The sequence below is a fragment of the Onychomys torridus genome, chromosome 8, assembly GCF_903995425.1.
Source record: "Onychomys torridus chromosome 8, mOncTor1.1, whole genome shotgun sequence".
Classification (NCBI taxonomy): domain Eukaryota; kingdom Metazoa; phylum Chordata; class Mammalia; order Rodentia; family Cricetidae; genus Onychomys; species Onychomys torridus.
The window spans coordinates 79,331,665-79,340,865 of NC_050450.1; the positions used below are offsets into that span (position 1 = coordinate 79,331,665).

General features: G+C 39.2%; 1 pseudogene; it reads left to right on the forward strand.

Annotated features, from left to right (window-relative positions):
- Nucleotides 1-3,923: 3,923 nt before the first annotated feature.
- LOC118588739 lies at nucleotides 3,924-5,136 on the forward strand (annotated as a pseudogene).
- Nucleotides 5,137-9,201: the final 4,065 nt, after the last annotated feature.

Consider the following 9,201-nt stretch of genomic DNA (forward strand, 5'->3'; position numbering starts at 1 on the left):
TTTCTATTCCTTGTTGTAAATGTATAATGCTAATGAAATTAAACCTGGGACAAAATTCAGTATTCTGATAATGTGTCCTACTGGATCGCAAAGAACTAGGCAATCACATTCTCCCCTAATCGGAACTCCTCATGATTTCTTTTGTGCTGGCTTCTTATAAAGTGAGTTGAAGTGTATATTTCAGTTTAACTTAATGTGAATATGCTTTATTTTTTCTCTCCAACTACATTAAACATCCCCCGAAGGTAAAGATTCCATGTGACAATTTTCAGTTACAATAGAGCTGTTGAAAATATGCCTCATGTAAAGCTACATCTTTGGAATGTTAATACATATTTAAATTCTTTTCTCTTCTTAAATATGATAGGAAAAGGGAACTTCAAAAGATGTACATCACTTACTATCTCACATTTCAGAGCATCTGAAATATTATCATATTTCATGTCCTAAACTGGGGATATAAATATGAATATTCCAAAATATATTTATCATAAAACTTACTTTTTGAGAAGAAGAGTAGAGGGATAAAGTATTGTGCTGACTAGTTTTATGTCAACTTGACACAAGCTAGAGTCATCAGAGTGGAGGAAGCCTCAACTGAGAAAATGCCTCCACAAGATCAAGATGTGGGCAAGCCTGTAGGGCATTTTCTTAATTAGTGATTGATGTGGAAGGGACCAGCCAATTATGGGTAGGGTCATTCCTGGGCTGGTGGTTCTGGGTTCTATAAGAAAGCAGGATGAGCAAGGCTTTAAGCAGCACCCCTTCATGGCCTCTGCATCAGCTCCAGCCTCCAGGTTCCAGCCCTGCTTGAGTTCCTATTCTGACTTCCTCCAATGATGGACAATGATCTGGACGTGTAAGTCAAATAAACTCTTTCTTCTCTAGTTGCTCTGATCATGGTGTTTCATCACATCACTAGAAACACTAACTAAGGTAAGTATCTGAAGAGAAAGCACATTCAGATAAATGAAGCTTTAGGATGTCTCGTCTTCCATTATGAATGTAGTGTATGTCATATCCAGGCATAAAGTATGTCATCTATTAGTTCATGAAGAATGAATGATGCTTACTTCAGTTTGAAATGTAAGGAGAATAACTTTAGCATTATAGACAAGCAAGCCTTCTTTGTATGACAGATGTTCTGATTTCAATGTTAAAAAGAATATTTAAATGTATGACTTTACAAATATTGTGTGAAAAAAGCAGTATGCAACTTAATCATGCATTGTTTAAACAACATATAATGAGTCTATTTGCAAAGATCTTATAATAGACAATGGCAGTGTACAGGATTCAGCCACTGATTTCCATTAAGATAACTAGTTTATAGCAGTGGAATTTCTCCATAAGAAGACAAACATAAAATGTGAAAAACTAAGTAGAATGTTCAGAGCTACCAATGACAACAAAAATTAGCAATACCAAGGCAATAAAATCTTAAAGACTGAAAAAAAGAAAAAGAAAAAGAAATCCATATAGTATAATCAGATTCTCAAGTCTGCTCTTTCCAGTAAAGCATTCGAAAGAGTTGATGACTGAGAAAAACTATTTGAAACATTATAGCATTTAAAGGGGCCAAAAATTGGAGTTTAAAACCTGCCATCTAAGGCACAAAACAACAGCAAATAGATATAACAAACAGAAGAAGCAGAACAAGCCACCTTCCTGAAGTAAGGGCAATCCAAGTCACCAAGTACTCATAAAAACAGAACTACTTTGGACTCAAAGCTGGGTGAATTAAACCTCTGGGTGAACATACCCTGATTCTTACATAACTCCTTGCCAGAGACTTTGTAGATGCCTTCTGCAGGAAGGTAGCATTTGGTCCCTAAAATTACTCCTATAATTATTTTTCAGAAAATACGTCAGGTATTAAGTTAAAAATAATAACACAGTACATGGAGAAAGAATAGTACTGTTGGAAGCAACAGACAATAGAAACAGACTCATAGGAGCTACAGATATCAGAGTACCTGGAACAGGAGAGAATGATGACTAATAGTGTTTATGAAAATAAAATATGTAAAAAGAACCAAATTGAAATCCTAGAAACCATATTTAAAAGTAAATTATATAATATTTATAGACCTCACAATCTGAAGGAGAAATTGAAAAGAACAAAGAATGAAAGACAAAATTTGCCATTGGGGTACTGAGATCTTGCTAAATGAGAGAGATGCGGAAGAGGGGGAGGGGAGAGGAAGGATGGGATAGGAGTTTCCAAAAGCCAGCTGGTCATGTGGATAAGTGATTTTTTTGATAATGTGGATGTTCATATATTTGAGATTTATTATTATGAACTGATACCAAAAGTCCATTGAATAACCAATATAGTCATGCTATTTGAAGGATTCAAGGTGGGTACTTTATTTAGACCATCCTATGCTCCCCGAAATCATAAATTGGTAAAACCCCACCAGAATTCACATAGAATAAGAGTAATGGAAGACCCAACAAAAAAAGCTGTGCACCCCTCAACTTCCTAAGTAGCTTAGAGAAAGACTTGTCACTTATATTATTATTATTATTATTATTATTATTATTATTATTATTATTATTATTAATTCTTACTGAGTTCAGAACTGACGTTAATGCATGATGCTTACTGGCTTACTGGCTGGCATACAATTGGTGACAAAAACTTCTGGGATACATGGAGGGCTGAATTGGAGACTTACTGATTCTCAGACATACACAATCATACTGACTGCTAAACCCTCAAATTTCCTTTATTTAATCTCTTTTATTATGAAGGTGGGCTACATAAATCCAAGCTCCACCTTTCTATTAAACTGGTCTTTGGATAAGGAAGCCAGAGGAAACATACAGTGCTCCCCTGTTGTGCTCCCAACTGGCATGCATGCACAGAGCACCCCAGTCTCTGCAGACCTCTCACTTGATGAGGCATCCACTTCAGTACCCAGAATGTCAACATTGTCTTCTGGCAATGTTTCTTTTCCTCGATAGAGAGAATTACGCTTATTTCTGCTTTGATGAACAGATCAGCAGCATACTTTATTCACTCTGCTAGCATTAAACTTCCAATGACTAGGATGTACTTGTCTTGCTTTTGTCTGGCTTTTGTCCAGAGTCACATATAGCCTAAATCATAAATCTTCTCAAGGCCACAGATTAATTGCCATTGCGCAGAGGAAGCTAAAACCTAATTCTTCAAACCTAATCCTTCAAACTCATTCAGATGTATTTTTGTGTCATGTTAAGCCTAACAATTGCATGAAGTGGTTGCTGGTGTGTTCCCAGAGGAGGTCTTTTGTACATCAGCTCCTGGTGTTCCCATCACTGCAGGTAAGCCACCTATAAAATAAATCAGAACACCAGTGTCACAAAGGGAGACTGCCTATATGACTGCCACTAGTTAGAATGTGCCTTTGTCGACATATGTCCAATGATGTTGAAAAGCTCAGAATCAAACAGCACCCATTTCTGAAAAAGAGAAAGAATACATGCTATGCTTTTATTCTGTGTTCAGGCTTTATTAGTTTTCTTTTCCACTTTTTGAGCCATTTCTATTCAGGATTTATAATTTGTAATGTCCTGATGGCTGAAAGAATATAATTTTGACAATGAGTTGAGATGGCCATTGTTTGCCTTTCTGATTTTTAATATATATATATATATACACATATATATGTATATATACATATATATGTATATATACATATATATACACACATATATATGTATATACACACATATATATGTATATATATACATATATATGTATATGTGTGTGTGTATATATATATATATATATATATATATAAAATTGAATTTATACTCCTTTGTTTCCCACAGACTACTGTCAACCTTTAGATATATTTTTAATAAGCCAATAAATCTAATTTGTTCTTGTGCTAGACTTAAAAGTTAAGATGATGATCAGCGGCGTGTGACGGCGAGATGTCTCACAGGAAATTCTCTGCTCCCAGGCATGGGTCCTTGGGCTTCTTGCCTCGGAAGCACAGCAGCCGGCACCGAGGGAAAGTGAAGAGCTTCCCCAAGGATGGCCCTTCTAAGCCTGTTCATCTCACAGCCTTTCTCGGCTACAAGGCTGGTGTGACCCATATTGTCGAGGAAGTTGACAGACCAAGATCCAAAGTGAATAAGAAAGAAGTTGTGGAGGCTGTAACAATTGTGGAAACACCACCCATGGTGGTTGTGGGCATCGTGGGATATGTTGAAACCCCACGAGGCCTCCAGACCTTCAAGACAGTATTTGCTGAGCACATCTGTGATGAGTGTAAAAGGCATTTCTACAAGAATTGGCACAAATCTAAGAAGAAGGCCTTCACCAAATACTGTAAGAAATGACAGGATGACATGGGCAAGAAACAGCTGGAGAAGGACTTCAACAGCATGAAGAAGTACTGCCACGTTATCCGCATCATTGCTCACGCTCAGATGTGTCTGCTTCCTCTGCGCCCGAAGAAGGCACACTTGATGGAGATCCAGGTAAATGGGGGCACTGTGGCTGAGAAGCTGGACTGGGCCCGGGAGAGGCTGGAGCAGCAGGTTCCGGTGAACCAGGTGTTTGGACAGGATGAGATGATTGATGTCATCGGGGTGACAAAAGGCAAAGGCTATAAAGGGGTGACCAGTCGTTGGCATACAAAGAAACTGCCCCGCAAGACCCATCCAGGGTTGCGCAAGGTTGCCTGTTTTGGGGTTTGGCACCCTGCCCATGTGGCCTTCTCTGTGGCTCGAGCTGGGCAGAAAGGCTACCATCATCGAACAGAGATTAACAAGAATATTTACAAGATTGGTCAAGGCTACCTCATCAAGGATGGTAAGCTGATCAAGAACAACGCGTAAACCGACTATGACCTGTCTGACAGGAGCATCAACCCTCTGGGCGGTTTTGTCCATTATAGTGAGGTGACCAATGGCTTCGTCATGTTCAAAGGCTGTGTGGTGGGAACCAAGAAGCGAGTGCTTACTCTACGCAAGTCCTTGCTGGTGCAGACCAAACAACGTGCTCTGGAGAAGATTGACCTGAAATTCATTGACACCACCTCCAAGTTTGGCCACGGTCATTTCCAGACCATGGAGGAGAAGAAAGCATTTATGGGACCACTCAAGAAAGACGGCATTGCCAAGGAGGAAGATACCTAATGCCAGAAGCACTTTGTGCAGCTGGTGGGGTCTCAATAAAAGTTTTTCCAGTGACAAAAAAAAAAAAGTTAACATGAGGTGCAATGCAATAGCCAGTACACCCAAATGAGAAACTTCTTTTTATTTTATTTTATTTTATTTTTTATTTATTATTATTATTATTATTATTATTATTATTATTATTATTATGTGTTTTAATTTTATACATCAGCCATGGGTTCCCCTGTCCTCCCCCCTCCCGCTCCCACCCCCACCTTCCCCCAAGCCCCTCCCCTCCATTCCCATGTCCTCCAGGACCAAGACACCCCTGGGGATTCATTTAAACCTGGTGGATTCAGTACAGGGTCCCCTCCTTCCAGGCTGAGCATGTGTCCCTGTGTAAGTCCAAGGTTCCAAACAGCCAGCTCATGCACCAAGGACAGGTCCTGGTCCCACAGACTGGGTGCCTCCCAAACAGATCAAGCTATTCAATTGTCTCACTTATCCAGAGGGCCTGATCTAGCTGGGGGCTCCACAGCTGCTGGCTCATAATTCATGTGCTTCCATTCGTTTGGCTATTTGTCCCTGTGCTTTTTGCAATCTTGGATTCAACAATTCACGCTCTTGCAGTCCCTCCTCTTTCTTGACAGTTGGACACCTGGAGCTCCACCTGGGTCCTGGCCAAGGATCTCTGCATCCACTTCCATCAGTTATTAGATGAGAGTTCCAAGACGACTGTTAGGGTGTTTAGTCATCTGATCACCAGACTAGAAACTTCTTAATGAAATGTTGACAGCTTGATCTGTGCAGGTAAAATCACAGTTAGAGCAAGTTCCTGAGTGCCATATTCAGATGATGTTGTATGTACCAAATATGCTCATTCTTACATTCTTTCTGCCCTTCTTCTGTGATGTTCTCTGGATCTTAGAGGATGTGATGTGGCCATGACATTTAGGGGTGTCACTTTCTTTACTAATGTATCCATTCATGGTTGCCCTTGCTCCAGTAAACAACCTCTCACCCACTCAGGCAAGAAACTGATTTGAGTTGCATGGGCCACACACAAAGAAGTCGTGAAGTAGGATCTTATTAGGAAGAAGGGCTCCTAACAAGAGAAGAAGAGGGATGGAGACAGGAATAGGGGTTGAAATGAACTAAAATTCAGTCACACAAATATATGAGACTCACAAACAATAAAGAGAAATTCTAAAAGAAGCACCTTATATGGCAAAGAGAAGTACTAATTATAGAATCACTACTTGACATTAACCAGAAGTGTCTTCAAACAAAATAATATTTTAAATATGTCATAATAACTCATTATTAACATGACCACTTTCCTAGGACAGTGAACACGAAATCCCATGTTTATAGAATTGAAACTTTCAGAACTTAGAGTTTCGGGTTGCTATCTATTTTAAGAAAGATATTTCTCTAACTTCTCCTCAGGACCTCAATTTAACAAGAACAGCTGACAGCAAGTCCCTCTGCAGGAAAGCTAGGAGAAAGTCCCAGACCTGAAAGACAGTACATGAAGATGGGAAAGAACTAGGTAAATGGTAAAAACTGTTAAGATGCGAATTTGACCAACTGCAGCACTCCAGGATAAAGAATTAAGAAATAGAAGTACCAAGTCCTCCATGGAAGTAGCAATGAGATCCTGTAACATTCCTCACACTCCATATCAAGTTACCAAATGACTTGACTCCCAGAGGCTGAACCAGGCAGATCACTGAAGGATTTCAGACAAAACAAGAGAGACTGTGTCAAGGTCTATTTTAAGCCAAGGAGTGAGGTAAAAATGTACATCCCCAAAGAGACATCCAGAGTAAATTTGAATTCATGGAGACTGAGTGACTTTCCTCTGGTGGTTTAGTGGGACAGTATAATGAGAATGAGGTGTTAGCATATTCTCCTTCATAAACTCCCTTGCCTGTTCTAGTAAAAAACAAACAAAAAAACCCCAAATGATTCTTTGCTTCCAGTTGAGATAGTGGTTGTTATGGCAACTATTTTGCATTGAATGACAAGCCAGTAAGCACATGTATCTAGTTTTGGAAAGATGTATATCTGATTTAAAATATTTTTCCAGGATTAGATGAGATTGGGCGCATTTAGAGTGGTATTTTCCTAATAAATAGTCAGCATTCTTGAGTGAAATAAATCTGTATTTTCAGTAGAAAAAATGCAAAACACACAAATAAAATCTACTTTTAGACCTATTTTTTTTTCAGAAGACTGAGTGTGAAAGTCTCTCAGAAAGGACTATTTAATGAAATATGGAGTGAGTAACAAGAAAATGTTCAAATCTTAGCAAACCCAATGTTAGTGCTGAGAGGGATTTATTTCCTTAATCTCTCTCTCTCTCTCTCTCTCTCTCTCTCTCTCTCTCTCTCTCTCTCTTTCATGTGTGTGGCAACCGTAATTGATGTCAGGCATCCTCTCTCATCACTCTTCACCATTTGTGTTTGTCTGAGATAGGGCCTCTTACTGAACCTTCTGCTCATCATTTCAACTAAACAATCTGTCCAGCAAACCTCCAGGATATACTGGGATCCTCAGCAACCTCAGCATAGGAGTTATAGATTGAAACCATGACCCCGAGGAGGGAAGGTTGTCTTGAATATAGGGTCTCACTGCATAGTCCTAGCTTGCCTTGAAATCACTATGCATAGCAGGCTGGCCTCAAACACAGAGAGATCTCTTGATATATGTTACCATACCTGGCTTAGACATGAAAATAAAACAATACAAACATGGGTTCTGGGCATTCAAGCACAGGACCCCACCCTTGTACAAGTACTTTAGCCATTGATACATCTTTTTAGCCCATCCAGAGTGTTCAAAATGATTCTGACTGCCTTCCTCACTAGAGAAGCATTTCATTGTGCATCAGGCACAGCCCATTCCAAACAGCACAGAGACAGGGGAAGAAGAGGGAAGAATCCTCTTTGCCATATTTAGACCACAGTTAACACATGTCAGATAAATCTGCTTAAAATGCTCTTCTGTTAATTAGTTCATCGTTACAAATTTCAGACGGGTGTTTTCTAACTAGTAACTGGAGCTTTTTATTAATTTATCTGAGAGACTCAGCGTGTTTAACATTTAATGAGATTTCAGGCAATCATGCAAGCCAGACAACACTTTTTTCAGTTTATTACTTTGGCGAAGAAACAAATCTTTGTTCTTTCTTATGAACTTCTGTATTTGCGCAACCTTTAGAATAAGAGAAATAGATTACATATTAGACATAATTTGAGCACAAAAGTCCCCTTTAAAGCCATCTACAGGACGTTGCACTGTAGACGCCTTAATGGTAGCTAGAGTTCTTAAACACTTCTCTTTCTCCTCTGACCTTTTCAGATGATGATAAATTCAGAATGTCTGTTTGTTTATTACTTCTACAAAGAGACATTTCTATCTTGAGAATAAGCAAGGAAGATAACTGATTCAAAGAGCAAATCTTTCATCAAAACCTGGAACTGTGTCCCAGCAAGGATAACTCAGAAACACCTGCCATGCCACAGCAAGGAGGTTTTATAGGTATATATTATATGGCATCGAAACACAAAACAAATGTCAGAAATTGCTCAGCCAAAATGTTAAATTGTCAAAAGAAGAGCTTTGCTCAATGTGTTTAACTCCAGGGAAAGGAAATGCATCACCAACCAATAGTCACTGGCATCATCTTCAACTGTTAATTATCAGCTGTTGGAGAAGTTTCAACAGCTTATGACTGTGAAACATCACTACAGCCTTGTACAAGGCTCTGAAGGACACCAACAACAGACATGTTCGAGTAATTTCAGTCTCCACATATTCTAAACTAGCAGGTGGATCTGACCTATAGCTCTTGGTCGGCAGGAGGACCAGGGCAGCTGTGAATGAGACTAACACAAAAGTATAAACTCACCTAAAACATCAGGAGGCACTTTTGTGATTTTTCTAGTAACTGGACTGTGCATTTCTCAGGCGTGTGCTTTGTAGATAACAACATCGTGTCACATTTAAAAGGTTGGGCATGCCTGAAAATGTTACCAGTGACAGCTAATAAATCCTGTGGAATTCTTTCTTTCACCTCTC